The sequence below is a fragment of the Schistocerca cancellata genome, chromosome 5, assembly GCF_023864275.1.
Source record: "Schistocerca cancellata isolate TAMUIC-IGC-003103 chromosome 5, iqSchCanc2.1, whole genome shotgun sequence".
NCBI classification, from domain to species: Eukaryota; Metazoa; Arthropoda; class Insecta; order Orthoptera; family Acrididae; genus Schistocerca; species Schistocerca cancellata.
The window spans coordinates 293,805,871-293,823,628 of NC_064630.1; positions in this window are offsets into that span (position 1 = coordinate 293,805,871).

Below are 17,758 nucleotides of genomic sequence, written 5' to 3' on the forward strand. Positions count from 1 at the left end.
CATTATTATCTGGTTAGAAACAACATACTGTTCAAACGCTGCACTGTACTGCTGCTATGGGTACTTTGCATTCCTGAAGATTTTGTTAATAAGCTCATTTGGTACATTCATTTCAGCTATGCACATTTTGGCCCACGAAAATGTTATCGTATTCTTCGGACGACTTGTTATTTTAACAATACGGAAAAGAGAATTCGAAGAGTCTTGTCTATCTGTAAACTTTGTCAAAAGGCGAAACCATCTACTATCTCACATCGTGCTCCGTTGTTTCCTATCATTCCTTCTAAATTAAAAGAATTTGCTGCTGTTGATCTCTTGGGACCCCTTGTCAGAACATCAAATGGATTTTCGTACGTTCTAGTCGCTGTTGAACTTACTTCAAAATTTGTTTCTTTCACTCCGTTACGTAAAGCCACTGGACGGTCTGTATCTAACGCCATCGTTAAAAATTTCTTACGTGAAGTTGGCCACGTTGCTGAAGTCATTTCAGATAACGGACCGCAATTCAGATCTGCTGTTTGGTCACGCATGCTTCGGAATCATAAAATCAAACCTGTTTTTATTTCATTGTACTCACCACATTGCAACCCCTCCGAACAGATTATGAAAGAAATCAGTAAGCTTTGCAGACTTTATTGTCACAGAAAGCATCAGCATTGGGACAGATATTTACACTTATTTCAAAACGTGCTGAAAGAAATGCCTCATGACTCCATTGCTTTACCACCTACCATTGTACTGAAGAATGAAGAATCACCGAACAGAGTCCGAGAGCTTGTACCTTTCACGAATACACGTAAACTTCGACACAAAGACATAATTGATTTGGCTATTAAAAATATAAAATCTGCAGCAGACAAAAGGAGAAAACCACACGGTAAAGCAAATGCAAAGAAATTATACACTCCCGGAAATTGAAATAAGAACACCCTGAATTCATCGTCCCAGGAAGGGGAAACTTTATTGACACATTCCTGGGGTCAGATACATCACATGATCACACTGACAGAACCACAGGCACATAGACACAGGCAACAGAGCATGCACAATGTCGGCACTAGTACAGTGTATATCCACCTTTCGCAGCTATGCAGGCTGCTATTCTCCCATGGAGACGATCGTAGAGATGCTGGATGTAGTCCTGTGGAACGGCTTGCCATGCCATTTCCACCTGGCGCCTCAGTTGGACCAGCGTTCGTGCTGGACGTGCAGACCGCGTGAGACGACGCTTCATTCAGTCCCAAACATGCTCAATGGGGGACAGATCCGGAGATCTTGCTGGCCAGGGTAGTTGACTTACACCTTCTAGAGCACGTTGGGTGGCACGGGATACATGCGGACGTGCATTGTCCTGTTGGAACAGCAAGTTCTCTTGCCGGTCTAGGAATGGTAGAACGATGGGTTCGATGACGGTTTGGATGTACTGTGCACTATTCAGTGTCCCCTCGACGATCACCAGTGGTGTACGGCCAGTGTAGGAGATCGCTCCCCACACCATGATGCCAGGTGTTGGCCCTGTGTGCCTCGGTCGTATGCAGTCCTGATTGTGGCGCTCACCTGCACGGCGCCAAACACGCATACGACCATCATTGGCACCAAGGCAGAAGCGACTCTCATCGCTGAAGACGACACGTCTCCATTCGTCCCTCCATTCACGCCTGTCGCGACACCACTGGAGGTGGGCTGCACGATGTTGGGGCGTGAGCGGAAGACGGCCTAATGGTGTGCGGGACCGTAGCCCAGCTTCATGGAGACGGTTGCGAATGGTCCTCGCCGATACCCCAGGAGCAACAGTGTCCCTAATTTGCTGGGAAGTGGCGGTGCGGTCCCCTACGGCACTGCGTAGGATCCTACGGTCTTGGCGTGCATCCGTGCGTCGCTGCGGTCCGGTCCCAGGTCGACGGGCATGTGCACCTTCCGCCGACCACTGGCGACAACATCGATGTACTGTGGAGACCTCACGCCCCACGTGTTGAGCAATTCGGCGGTACGTCCACCCGGCCTCCAGCATGCCCACTATACGCCCTCGCTCAAAGTCCGTCAACTGCACATACGGTTCACGTCCACGCTGTCGCGGCATGCTGCCAGTGTTAAAGACTGCGATGGAGCTCCGTATGCCACGGCAAACTGGCTGACACTGACGGCGGCGGTGCACAAATGTTGCGCAGCTAGCGCCATTCGACGGCCAACACCGCGGTTCCTGGTGTGTCCGCTGTGCCGTGCGTGTGATCATTGCTTGTACAGCCCTCTCGCAGTGTCTGGAGCAAGTATGGTGGGTCTGACACACCGGTGTCAATGTGTTCTTTTTTCCATTTCCAGGAGTGTATATTGGTCAGAAAGTTCTCTTTACAGCTCATTCATTGTCACATAAGAAGAAACACTTGAGTCACAAATTCTTTCTAGTTTACAATGGATCTTACAAAATCCGACGTATACCACATGATAATTGCGTTGAAGTTGAAACTCTGCATACTAGGAAGAGTAAAGGTTTACACCACATTTCACATGTAAAACCGTTTATTGAAATATAATCTGCATTTTAACTTTGTCTTTGCCATATAACTTTTCACTTTACATTACTAGTATGCTTTGTCAGACTTAGAATCTGTCAACATGCAACAATGTTTGAAGTGGTTCGGTGTAAGAGAGGGCCTGAAGGCCCTAATCTTGCCAGGTAAAATAAATGTATAAATAAATAAATAAATATCCAGTCAAGAACCAAGAGAACATATTTCAACAGAAATTACGAATGCATTGTTATAGTGAACAGATGACACAATGTTGTTATTTGTACATTCTTGCTTGTTAGTTGCACAATTACATAACGACTATAAGGCTCACATATTTAGAACATTTACCAGTACTGCTAATGAGATTTTAAAGCAACATTTTGGTTTACTTGAAAATACATTCTGGATTTAAAGTGCTTCCTGTGAGATACCAGATGACTCAGTGGTTAGTTTATGTGACAGTTACACGATTTTATCACGACGCTACTAATGAGTGTCAATTTACAATGTTGCTTTTGCGGTGTTTCTATCTCCACAGTTTTTCTGAATTCTTGCTGGAAAGTGAAACATGTTTTAGTAGTAACTTTTGTGGTATAGCTACAATGAGACAGCCTTTTCCGTAGCATGACAATACGTTGCAGCACAGTACTTACTTCATCACGGCAATAAGCGTAATAAGTAAGATATCTGTACGCAAAGCATTTCACTTTTGTTTATCATGAGGTAAGTACATTGACTTCTGCAGAACTTAGCTTTCGGAGGACGATAACTACGACACTTCCACAGAGATTATCTTACAACAAGACGCACAGTTTAGCGCTACATTACACGTATTTGAGTCATTAATTTTGTACTTACAACATTTATTTTTAAAGATATTTGAAGTTCAATGATACAAAGGTTTTCCGCGATACATTTCATTCCATTGCTGTAATCTGTAACACCTGAGGGTATAATTACATTAATCCTCAGGGGGTACACGCCTACTTTGTGTACCATGTGTTTGGCAAGCACAAGGAGCCCTAGCTAATATGGTATTTGCTTATACAACTTTACACATCGGTACCATATTTCTCTAACACATAAATTACACAGCTATCTGATTATTTAACAGAGAAACACATTTTTTTTACTACATCAGTGACACATGTTTACACAATTACACAGTTGGATAACTTCACACTTATGAAACTGTATTTTTCCTGTACTTTGTGAACTGTTCATATTTTTTTTTTTTTGGAACCATTGTGATACTATGAGAACTTTGAATGTCGTATTTGGTATGGGATCATGATTTTTAAAGTACGTTTGAGGTAGATGGCACTATTGAAATGTGCAGAGAATTTTCTTTAGGTTTTGATATTATTGGAGGAAGCTACGACGATTTTGAGATTTGACTGAGGTGTTATGCTGTTGAGGTATGTTTATAATCAATAAGCTGATGCTATATGAGGAATTTGATTGTGCTACATATTTATAATGATGAAATATTGAAGAATGTAGATGAATATGTATATGTGTAATAAGGTAAGGAATAAGGAGTAGTGGTTAGGGACTCTGACTTGTGAAAAAGGATGATGGAAACCAAGAATCGTACTTTAAAGAGTTATGAAATGTGTGTAAATGTGTGAATGTATCACAATGCCGACGAAAATTTTTTGGGCACTATTATGTTTAATGGATTTTGTTTCTACACATTTGTAACGCAAATTCTCGACCTGTGAAATTTTATATGAGACTGTCACTGTAGTGCAAACTGGTGTCGTAAATATTTCGGTGAGAAAGTTAAGTGACCACCTTCACGTAATGCGTCGTGGGCACCCAGCTGCGCGACAGTCACCTGGGAAAAAGCCATTAGTGTGTGCCTTTCAGAGGTACAGGTGGAAAAAAAGAGGCCATTATCCTCGCTATTGACATTTCTTAGTAGAAAGCATCCTAAATACGACACGCTCAAACTTGAAAATATATGATTACACTGTGGAGCTCTTAATTTATGACATTTACTAAAATGCCTAATGAAATGATGAGAAACATTTTACAGCTATTGTCTTTCTAGTTGAGAGATTTTTTTTGCCTTTGGAGATGCCATTTGCCTAGTGAATGACGTTTCATATGTTGCTTTATATATATATATATTTGCTCATTTCGTTTAATATCTAGTTTCTAGCTGCACTGCAGCATTGGTTAAAATAAAATTTTATAGATGTACTAATATAAATATTTTATGCCTACAGATCCAGTAAATAATAACTTTATGATGTACTTAAAAAAACGAAGGAGCACAAAAAGACATTTCCCTTCACAGGAATTGCATATGGAATTTTTTTTTCAACTACTTGGTAATTTGTTTGGTAGGATAACTTCTTGTGGTGCACCATTTTAATTACATAGACATTAAGATGTGAATAGACATTTCCCTTATCTGCATTGTTGTCTTTAGAGTACTAGTTTTTCTGCTTGTGGGTTTGTCATGTTTGGATATAAGTTATTACATTTACTGCTGCTTGCTTTGCCAATTTGCATTTTTTTTGTCATTGCTGTTTGTGTTAATTTGTTATGTGCTGCTGCACTGCCTCCTCCCTTGGTATATATATCTGAGCTCAGTAGATTTAAGTTAGCTTAAGAGGGGGTAGACTATATAAGAAACTATGATGAATTAGATGAAATGCATTGAGAAGCTATAAGAAAATGGTTTGGCCAAAAAAGTAGTGTACAGTGGAGAAAAACTATTTTTGAAAGAGGATGTGAACAGAATACAGAAATCATGCATGGATAGGATTTTCTTGGTGGAAACATATGTTGAAATAAGAGGAAAGCTCTACGGAATGAAGTTTTGGGTTGGACTGCAGCACCAAAGTCACACTGAAAACAAACCCTGTCCTTTCCTTTTGTGTTATCCCACTATGTGTTTGTGTACTCTTGTGTATTTGTTTTCTTCCTGTCTCTGTGTACTGTTTCATAGAATTTTTTGCTCTTCTAATACCAAGCTACATTCACTATGATGAGGAATACTGTTATCCTCAAATATAATTTGCATTAATAATATGTTATTTCTGTGTAGAGATGTTTAGACATTATTAATTCTGTTCTGTTTCAATGCTCAAGTGTGAAACTAATGTTTCGAAAACTATTCTCATTATTTTATATATTTACTTATGTCATAATTCCTGTAACACTGATGTATACGTTTATTTCTATTCTTTTGTAAAGTCTGTGTTACTACAAATGTTATCTGTACTGTTACGTTCTTCCCCAAGTAATTGTATTCTTATGTTATCAAATTGTAATTGACACCAGTTCATCAAATTAAGTAACTTGTAAGTTACATTTCACTGGTCATAGTATATGGACAATATGTGAGAAGTAGGGACTGATAGTGTTTGCACGTGTGTTAATAATTCAGCAAGGGACTGATTAACAGCATTGCTGGCTCTTAGGACAGTTCCAAAAACTTAGTGCATGCACAAGTGGTGGTTTATGGACTTGCTATATTCTCCGCAAGATTCTTCGATGGTGATTGTGCACCTGCACAGTCGCAACACATGGCTGCTAGCCATCTCTACAAGGACTACAGTGGGTCTACATCTTTGATGACTCACCAACACCATTATTTCTACAAGGACTGCAGTGGGTCTGCACCTCTGGTGGCCCACCAATACCATAATCTCTACAAGGACTGAAGTGGGTGTGCACCTTTGATGGCCCACCAATACCATAATCTCTACTAGGACTACAGTGGGTCTGCTCTGTGATGACCTACCTACCAATATTCTTCCAAACTTCGACTGACTCTGCTGTGGGTTTGCTCTGTTGTGGCCCATTACTTGTCTGCATGTCAAGAGTCAGCACTGTCTTTCCGTTGGAAGGACAACACTACTTCTTCAAGACTGCATGGAAATCCACTACTTCTGTGTGCATTTCTTTTACTAATGAGACTTTCTGAAAAAAAGTAATTACTATTCTGATGAATGATCAGGACTATCTTTATAGACTATGAGAAAATTTTAGCTTTTGACCAACAATGTATCAATAAGTGTGTGCATTTGATTTATTTGTTATTGTAATTACGATTATGGAAATTTTTTTCAAATCTGTATTGGCCAGTGCCCAAAACAATTTGTAAAATTTTTTGTGGGGAGCATGGGGACTATGTAAGTAGGCTGTTTAGGTTTTTATATTGGTAACGCCACGTAGCGCTCTGTATGAAAATCACTGGCTGTGCTGTGTGCAGTCTGTGGCTGGTTTGCATTGTTGTTGGCCATTGTAGTGTTGGGCAGTTGGCTGTTAACAGCACGTAGCGTTGCGCAGTTGGAGGTGAGCCGCCAGCAGTGGTGGATGTGGGGAGAGAAATGGTGGAGTTTTGAAATTTGTAAGACTGGATGTCATGAACTGCTATATATGCTATGACTTTTGAACACTATTAAGCTGGCAGTAGTGGCGCTCGCTGTATTGCAGTAGTTAGAGTAACGAAGATTTTTGGTGAGGTAAGTGATTTGTGAAAGGTATAGGTTAATGTTAGTCAGGGCCCATTCTTTTGTAGGGATTATTGAAAGTCAGATTGCGTTGCGCTAAAAATATTGTGTGCCAGTTTAAGCACAGTCTTGTATAAACGTTCAAAGGGGATGTTTCAAGTATAAATGAGGCACCAAACAAGAGAATATATTCCAAGTGCTAAAAGAGAAGATACTCAATCCCCGTATATAACGATACCCAGATTTTTCTAAAAAGTTTATAATAACAACTAACGGTAGCTAGGAAGCGATTGGCTCTGGTCTCAACCAAGAGGAGGTACGTAAAGGTCTTCCAGTTGCATATGTGACAGGAATCTGAACAATGCACAGCAAAACTATAGTACAATTCAGAGAGAAGGACTGGTCATAGTCTGGGCGGTCAAACGTTTCAGACCGTATTCGTTTGGTTATAAATTTACCATCTGTACCAATCATAAATCAATAAGTCAGTCGCAAATATTAGCGATCTCTCCTCATGTCTGTGAAGTTCAGATTGAAATTAGAGGAGTATGATTGTAAATCTGTATACAAATAGGGCAAAAAGAAGCAGGAGGTAAATTCTGAAGAAAAAACGGAAGTTTTGCAGCAATTCCATGATGCGCCCAAAGGTGCTCATCAAGGGGTCGTGAAAGTAAACGATCGAACCTGAAATTACCGAACGTGGATCGTGGGCTGGTATGAAGAAGGGTATTCAGGACTATAACAGAAAAGGTGTTCATTGTAAAAAATAAAAATAAGAAAACTAACGGGTATGTGATGGGGGTGATATTGATATCGTCCGTCCCCTAACGGTAACAAATAGAAATAATCAGTATTGTATGTACTAACATTCCAGGATATTCTAAAAAAGCTCAGAGAAAAGACAATACAAATACAGTGACTCGTGTCCTGGTGGACGAAATAATTTTGAAATTTGGGACACGTGGTAATATTGGGTGACAACGGAAAAAATTTTTGAGCGACCATAAAAGAAAGTGGGTAAATAGTTACGGAATGCTAGATTACTGACTTTTGTAACCGTCTGCAGTGTAATGGATCATTAGAAAGATCACATTGAACCATAACAGAATTCCTCAAGTACTATATCAACAGGGCGCCCTGGGATTGGAAGCAAAGATAAGTGGTAGGTATGTATAAATAACTCACCCCATAGCGAAAAGAATTATATATCACATGAAATGTTTCTCGTCAGAGAATGTAACAGACCGAGCAAACTGCAAAGGTATCCCACATGTGTTACTTATAATTACTTTTATTATGTACTCGAACTAAAAGAGAAAATTAGACCTAAGTACCAACGTACCAGGTATCGTAATAAACAGTGTAAGGAGAAGCATAAGGAGTACTGCAACAGAGATCAGAATCCAAAAGAATTTAAAACTGGTGATCAATTAATATTATGCGATTTCAGACAGAAGCCGTAAGCCAGACACGCAGTGGCATTGCCCATACGTTGCAGTAAGACCAAAGGTTTCTTTGGTTAAAGGTAGACAAATTTCTAACGGTATTAAACAAGTTCTACTAAAACAGAACTTTTCCTTCAATTTCACATGAGGAAACCGACATTTAGGAAAAGAGATGTCGTCAACATCGTGAGAGAAATTAGCAAAATATTATTTGGGACATTAGATGAATAGGATGTCTCACATTTCAAATCAAATATTGATTTCATTGAAAATGAGCAGACACTATTGCTTAAGTTCACCAACGAACAAGTAACAGTTGTCAGAGCAACTTGAACCAGTTCCAGTCTCACAGCACGTAACGAAGAAACAATTACTGCCAAAAATATGGAAAAGCTTCACAGATGCATGAAAGAACATCGTAGTAACCCTGATCAGAAGATACAGCACTTAGCGATTATCACTAATGCTAATGAACGGTTAATACAGTTGGTATCAACATATACTGAGTTAGGAGAACATGAGTTAATAATTTCTGCTATAGTAAATGTGCAGAAATGATTACAGAAACCTCACACAGTTAATCCCGTACAAATAGTTAAACACTTGCATTTAATTCTGGATGGCATTAAAAATAAGAGGTTCCTAATTGCTACCGCAAAACAGAGTGGATACCAGTTATTATACTTATATGATTTTGATGCATTTATGTCTGACCACACATTAAGCTATATATTGAATATCCCCTTAAACGAAAACTAACTTTTTAATTTTTACCCCACCTTTCAAAATTGAGAGGTCAGAATTTATCCATGTATATAAAACCAGAAAAAAAATATTTGTTAAGTAGCGAAGCAAAGTGCCACTATGGAAAACCGAGCAGAGAACAACTGTTGGGCACAGAGATGTATTACTTTCACAAAATTTGTAAGAAAAAGTTTGTTTTAATGTCCATGTATGATCATGAAATGTTTGAAGCTAGAATGCTGCAGCCAGTAAAGGAAATTCACAAGGACTGCATTATGATGTTTACGAAACAAAATAATAGTATTTGGTCTTCATTGAGTCAAGACCAATGTTTATTCATTGCTCCAAAAATGAAGACTTCACAATTTTGTGAGATGAGAACAAAACGACACATGTACTGCTCAAAGGTACAGGGAAACTGATATTTTATGGCAAACATAAAGAACGTATAACACAAGTGTCCATAAAGTTCAAACAGATAATGATTACTCTGACCAGATAAGAGTGTGCCAGATCTAAAGGAACATTTCTTAATTAAATTTGGACATGCCGCTGGCGCATATAATTCGACATTTAGATGACGTTAAAGTTGTTGTTGTTGTTGTTGTTGTTGTCTTCAGTCCTGAGACTGGTTTGATGCAGCTCTCCATGCTAATCTATCCGGTGCAAGCTTCTTCATCTCCCAGTACCTAATGCAACCAACATCCTTCTGAATCTGTTTAGTGTATTCATCTCTTTGTCTCCTCCTACGATTTTTACCCTCCACGCTGACCTCGAATACTAAATTGGTGATCCTCTGATGCCTCAGAATATATCCTACCGATCGATCCTTTCTTCTAGTCAAGTTGCCACAAATTTCTCTTCTCCCCAAGTCTATTCAGTACCTCCTCATTAGTTATGTGATCTACCCATCTACTCTTCAGCATCCTTCTGTAGCACCACATTTCGAAAGCTTCCATCCTCTTTTTGTCTACACTATTTATCGTCCACGTTTCACTTCCACACATGGCTACACTCCATACAAATACTTACAGAAACGACTTCCTGACACTTAAATCCATACTAGATGTTAACAAATTTCTCTTCTTCAGAAACGCTTTCCTTTCCATTACCAGTCTACATTTTATATCCTCTCTACTTCGACCATCATTTATTTTACTCCCCAAATAGCAAAACTCATTTACTACTTTAAGCGCCTCATTTCCTAATCTAATACCCTCAGCATCACCCGATTTAATTCGACTACATTCCATTATCCTCGTTTTGCTTTTGTTGTTCATCTTATACACTCCTTTCAAGACACTGTCCATTCCGTTCAGCTGCTCTTCCAGGTAATTTGCTGTCTCCGGCAGAATTACAATGCCATAGGCGAATCTCAAAGTTTTTATTTCTTCTCCATGGATTTTAATTCCTACTCCAATTTTTTTCTTTTGCTTCCTTTTACTGCTTGCTCAATATATAGATTGAATAACATTGGTGATAGGCTATAACCCTGTCTTACTCCCTTCTCAACCACTGCTTCCCTTTCATGCCCTTCGACTCTTATGACTGCAGTCTGGTTTATGTTCAAATTGTAAATATCCTTTCGCTCCCTGTATTTTACCCCTGCCACCTTCAGAATTTGAAAGAGTATTCCAGTCAACATTGTCAAAAGCTTTCTCTAAGTCTACAAATGCTAGAAACGTAGGTTTGCCTTTCCTTAATCTATTTTCTAAGATAAATCGTAGGATCAGTATTGTCTCACGTGTTCCAACATTTCTACGGAATCCAAACTGATCTGCCCCAAGGTCGGCTTCTACCAGTTGTTCCATTCGTCTGTAAAGAATTCGTGTCAGTATTTAGCAGCCGTGGCTTATTAAAGTGATAGTTCGGTAATTTTCACATCTGTCAACACCTGCTATCTTTGTGTTCGGAATTATTATATTCTTGAATGAACCAGCACTCCTGAAAGAAAGGATATTGCGGAGACATGGCTTAGCCACAGCCTGGGGGATGTTTCCAGAGTGAGACTTTCACTCTGCAGCGGAGTGTGCGCTGATATGAAACTTCCTGGCAGATTAAAACTGTGTGCCCGACCGAGACTCGAACTCGGGACCTTTGCCTTTCGCGGGCAATTGGTCTACCATCTGAGCTACCGAAGCACGACTCACGCCCGGTACTCACAGCTTCTTGAAGTCTGAGGGTATTTCGCCTGTCTCATATATCTTGCTCACCAGATGGTAGAGTTTTGTCAGGGTTGGCTCTCCCAAGGCTATCAGTAGTTCTAATTGAATGTTGTCTACTCCCGGGGCCTTGTTTCGACGCAGGTCTTTCAGTGCTCTGTTAAACTCTTCACGCAGTATCATATCTCCCATTTCATCTTCATCTACATCCTCTTCCATTTGCATAATGTTGTCCTCAAGTACATCGCACTTGTATAGACCCTCTATATACTCCTTCCACCTTTCTGCTTTCCCTTCTTTGCTTAGAACTGGGTTTCCACCTGAGATCTTGATATTCTTGCAAGTGGTTCTCTTTTCCCCAAATGTCTCTATAATTTTTCTGTAGGCAGTATCTATCTTACCCCTAGTGATATATGCCTCTACATCCTTTCATCTGTCCTCTAACCATCCCTGTTTAGCCATTTTGCACTTCCTGTCGATCTCATTTTTGGGATGTTTGTATTCCTTTTTGCCTGCTTCATTTACTGCATTTTTGTATTTTCTCCTTTCATCAATTAAATTCAGTATCTCTTCTGTCACCCAAGGATTTCTATTAGCCTCCGTCTTTTTATCTACTTGATCCTATTCTGCCTGCACTATTTCGTCTCTCAAAGCTACCCATTCTTCATCTACTGTATTTCTTTCCCCCATTCTTGTCAATCGTTCCCCAATGCTCTCCCTGAAACTCTCTACAACCTCTGGTTCTGTCAGTTTATCCAGGTCCCATCTCCACAAATTCCCACCTTTTTGCAGTTTCTTCAGTTTTAATCTACAGTTCATAACCAATAGATTGTGGTCAGAGTCCACATCTGCCCCAGGAAATGTCTTACAATTTAAAACCTGGTTCCTAAATCTGTCTTACCATTAGGGGTATAATCTATCTGAAACCTGTCAGTATCTCCAGGCTTCTTCCATGTATACAACCTTCTTTCATGATTCTTGAACCAAGTGTTAGCTATGATTAAGTTATGCTCTGTGCAAAATTCTACCAGGCGGCTTCCTCTTTCATGCCCTACCCCCATTGCATATTCACCTACTACGTTTCCTTCTCTTCCTTTTCCTACTATCGAATTCCAGTCACCCATGACTATTAAATTTTCGTCTCCCTTCACTATCTGAATAATTTCTTTTATGGCGTTAAAGTAGCAGGTTATAAAATAGCAGAAATAGCGGAGAGAATAGCCTTACCAGAGCAGCATAGTTTCTCAGTAATGTCTTGATACCATCATTCGTTAGTGCCACCTAGAAGTTGTAACACGTGCCATCATGTTTATATACACGGTTGTCAGAAACAGTCTGAAGAGCTTGCAAGGGTGTTGTAGCGTATTTTATGCTGAGAAATAGTTGTCCAGAAAAAAATCTGATAGGTTGCGCCATTTCCAGGTTAATTAGCATTGAGGTTAGCCAATAAGGCCGTTGCGACTGTAAATTCAAGCGGCCCATCAGTTACAATTAGTGTCAGTTGTTCTCATAGCGTAGGAGATAAGGCATAAGACCGCTCAGCCCTTGAAACGGACCCAATCCTTACTGTCATCCCATGTCCAATTTTGGTGTCGCTCTCTTGTTCGATTTTAGAAAGTCAAACGAAGAACGCATTTGGCGACACCGTCTCTTGTGGTCCGCTTGAATTTGCGCGTGCAACTGCCTGATTGGCTAACTTCAGTACTAATTAACTCGGAAACGGCATAGCGTATCGAACTTTTTTCTTAGCAATTATTTATCAGCATGATCTACCCTGCAACACGCTTACGAGCTTTCCGAACTGTTTCTGCCCACCCTCTATCGTTTGTGTAAATACTGAAATGTTGTAGGGACTGTTTTGGGTACATGTGGAGACGCATGAGTGATAATTGTTGTGACAGAGTGCATGAGGACTATCGTAGTGAACACACGTGAAGGGTCTCGAGATGACATGCTTTAGGAAAGCCCCATCACCCAAGCAAACGAAGAGTATGAAGTAAGTTCCATTATTTTTGAACACAGTAAGGAAAGACGCTCATTACCGATGCCAAATCCAATCAGAGATCAAAGATAAAGCAAGGCATAGCCAAACTCCATTAGTACATAAGAGAATATTATTGTCAATAATGTTAGTAAAATGTACAAAAGAATATTTTAAAATTATGTATTCTTTTCAGGTTTATGATTGTAATCGTGGTAGGCATTGTTTTGCATTGATCTGTATATGTACGTCTAATACAGAGAAGAGAAGATAAATAAATAAATAAATCTTGATGTGTATATGTTATGTGAAAAAAGAAGAAATTATTTATATTCATGTTTGTATGAGTATGTAAATTTTAATGAAACAATGAACCAAGTGTTTTGTGTTGATGTCTCTCTCTCTCTCTCTCTCTCTCTCTCTCTCTCTCTCTCTCTCTCTCTCTGTCTGTGTGTGTGTGTGTGTGTGTGTGTGTGTGTGTGTGTGTGTGTGTGTGTGTGTGTGTGTGTGTGTGTGTGTGTGTGTGAGGGAGGGTGGGTGGGTGTGTAGTAGTGAATTGAAAAATGAACCAGAAGGTGAGACACGTAAGACGTACATACTCCTTTTATTTCGCAAATGATTTCGGATATCGAAACGATGTTATCGGTAAATGATAGTACGCAAAGTGGCGCGTAGTTTAGTATGCGATAACGTGTCTTAACCTTTGTATGTACTGAGATAATGAATCAAGATAATTTTTAAAGTAGAATGATACACTTTTTTAACGGCATCCGAAAGTTCTTGGAGAGACAAGTACTCCGACATAATGGTTTTTAACGTTAATGTTGAAACTCTTCGCAAAAGAGTCCGATAAATATACTGAAATTGGAAAGGAATGTGGCTAGAGTCAGCTACTGAGGTGTAAAAACCTCCAAGTAGAGCTCTCAAGCGATGTTCCGTCGTTATAGGCAGCAAGAAGGGCCTATGCTACTAACATTGAACCACATTTCCTCTATGATACAGATACAGGGTCATTTATAATTTTTCTTTATGGAACTATGCCATACGTTAGCTTCTGGTGCGTCAAATAGGGCTTAGGGTAGCTGTTTCAAACCTGTGTACGTTTCCATGCCTTTGCGGAAACAAGTACAGTCGTCAGGCAGTTTTCCATTCAAATCCTCCCCGTTGCTTACTTGACAAAGCCTAAACAGAAAAGTCGGTCATTCATACTTTATAATGATAAACAGCAGTATGCAAGGAAAAAGAAGGAACTACTGTATTAACTTTCTTAGATTTGAAAAAAAATCATAGCTGGTCTGCCTCTGTTTGGAGACACCTGAGTGCTTGTTAAAGTAAACCACCTGCTATTGGACAAATTTGTCTATGAATACTACTCGGAACTTTAAGCAGACGGAATACGCTTTAAATAAACAGTTTATTCAGAATGACTGATGGCGTGCCACCAACAAAATACACTCTTTTCTTAACGAAACGTAGTTTCACACTATACTAAGTATGTGCGCAAACTGTTTACCATCGACTGCAAGACACGTTTGCAATTGCTGTTCGAGAGACAGATGAACAAGTGAAAATATATTGGCTGACATGTTATTACATGCTGTGACGATTCGGCAGCGTACATCGTCTGGCGTAGTTGTGACTTCGTGATAGATTGATTCTTTCAGTGCTCCCTATAGAAAGAAATTAAGAGGAGTCAAATCAAGAGCCCTAGCCACACATTGTACTGCAGCACTCCGTCTGTAAAGAGCACACGCTGAAAAAAGGCAGAGCAAACCAACAAATTTCTGTATGACTTTCGTAACAACGATCTCCGAGTGCCTAAGTAGTGAAAGACGATAAGGATACAATTTATGTAGATGGAAGATGCGAATTACACTCCTCTGGTTGATCCCACATTCCTCGGTAGCACATGTCTTGCCATCATTCGCCGTATAAAAGTAGAATATCTAAATTCTCATTGGTGTACAAGTCCGCATGCAATGAATGCTGAAGCAGAAGTGAACTGCCAATAGAAGACACAGTTCCTGATAGTTCTGCAGTGCGGACAAGTGAACAGTCGAAAGGCTTGATACAGCAATGTAGCCTGCCATGAGCAGGTCTACAACACAACAGCCGAGTTCGGTCGACTTGTCATTCAATTTCAGAATATTTCTCGGATTCTTTTGTGAAAAATTTCAATTTCAACAATGATTAGCATTATATCACCGTACTCGTCATTTCAAGGGCTTTCCGATGTCTTTAAAAAGCTATATTACATAATTTTAAAAAATCATACTTAATTCAATATCTCGATTGATACGAGAGTTAAAACTCTGTATCACATACCAGAGGACATGCCCCTTAACGTACTATCATTTGCCGAAAACCTCATATTGATATCTGGAACTGTTCACGAAATAAAAAGGGGTGTTACGTATTACGTGACTTACCTTGCACAATCCCTTTGTTAGAACAAAGATGACTGAACCACAGCAGAAGCCAGATTGCAAGTTGCCGAGTGATTGGCAACAAATTTTTCCCTTGGTGGGAGGTGACATGTGTCGATGACATATTGAGTTACTCGTACGCTTGGGAAACTTGTTAGCCAGCTAGAGCACTCCAGGACCGGGGACGGGAAACATAAGGCAGATGGCAGCCGAGTACGGTAGTGTTCAAGTTACACGAGGTAAACAGTAACAGAAGGAGCTTGTGAACTGCAAAAGCACGACGCAGTTGTTCCAGGGTAGGAGTTTCAGTTCAGAGTGTTAACTAGTAACTTGATACACCGTCTAGACGCAGTCGGAAGGTGCCACAGTAGACGTTTGTCGCAAAAGCCATCTTAGCATATGCAGCAAGCATTATCCTCGCTCCTGAGAACCGTAGCGTCAGTGCGTTCACATATAGTGAGGTGTAAAATTAATAAAACTGATGGCTAGCTGTCCGCATTACCGAGGTATAAGTCTTCACCCTTAGCATGCGGCAAAGTGATGTTAAATACTGTTGTTAGATGTACTGGGAAGGGCCGTGATGTTTAGCTTTCAGCTGAATGCTGTTGCACCAGACATGGAGTCTGGAAGTCTATTAGCTTAAAGGCCAGCAACATCCCCATCTACAAAGTAGGAGAAGTGGAAGAAACAGAACGTGGCCGGCCAGACGTTTTGGAGATGCAGAGCCGAACGTCATATTGGCCGGTACCTGTAAAGTACCGGTGAATTGACGTGCCGGCTACAGACGGAGAGAAGCAATACGCCGCCAGTCCTTTAAAAACCCTGGATTTTTGTATTCAGAACAGTTCTCAGAAAGTTTATACGTCAACTCCGTGTCACTCGATGCCAGCCTGAGGTAAGCACCGATTTAAGTCTGTCGGAGTGCAGCTCTCAAATGTTTGTATTTTATGACGCTGCTAGCGATTAATGTTTTGTTAGCTCTCACTCTCTGGTTCAGACACTGACTACTGTTTTGATAACAATCGAATACTTTGCTTTTTCTTATGTTTATAGATAGCCTTCAGTGTCGTAATTTAGTCTGAAAGAATAAAAAAAGTGTTATTCAAACACTTGATTTCTTGAATTTCCTAAAAATTTCTTTATAGAGTCCCAAAATCCGCCCCCCTTGTAGGTGTCCTCTGACAATGTTTAGGGCTGTCCAAGCAGACACTACTGTTACTGGAAGTTACTCTTTCCACATTTTCTCCAAACTGTTCGGAAACTGCAAACTGACCTGAATCCTTCTTTAAGTTGTCGCTACAGGGTAAATTACTGAAAACAGAAATAATACTCCATCACCAACTTTATTTAATCCATCGTTCCTGAAAACCATTAGGACTGAATTTATCTCCGGAATTACCCAGATTTCAGTACCTATAGCTAGCGCTTTCTATTAGTATTTGAACCTGTCTCTCTCCCAACACAGCTACAACAACTTACAACTGCAACACCGACTGTTGCTACGTATTCCCTCGTCCTATGTTTGCGCTGCACTCTTTGAGACTGAACCCTTTCCGCCCTACTCTGATACCCTCTAACCTAAAAAGCCGTCCAGTCCTTTCCACACAGCACCACCTACGCGTGTAGCCACCTCCTATTTGTCAAGGACCTCTGAAGTATTAAACAGAACCCGAAACATACCACTCCATGACGCAAGTCAAGGAATCTGCAGCCTACACAGGCACAGGACTGTCTGAACCTTTGGTTCATTCCCTCCACTCAGCTCTTTACCAAAGGATCGCAGTCAGTCCTGTCGATGATGTTGCAGATGATGGCCTCTGCCTTCAACTCGAAGCCAGACTGCCAGTTTTTACCACCACTCCGACAGCTGCCTGAAGTCAAAGAAAAACTCTTCCAATTCAAAGTGACACACATCATTAGAACTGACATGAGCTGCCATCTGCAGTTGTTTGTACTCTGTGCTCTTCATGACATCCTTGTGCACACTGGACTTCTTCCCATCCTCGGCATCCATATCC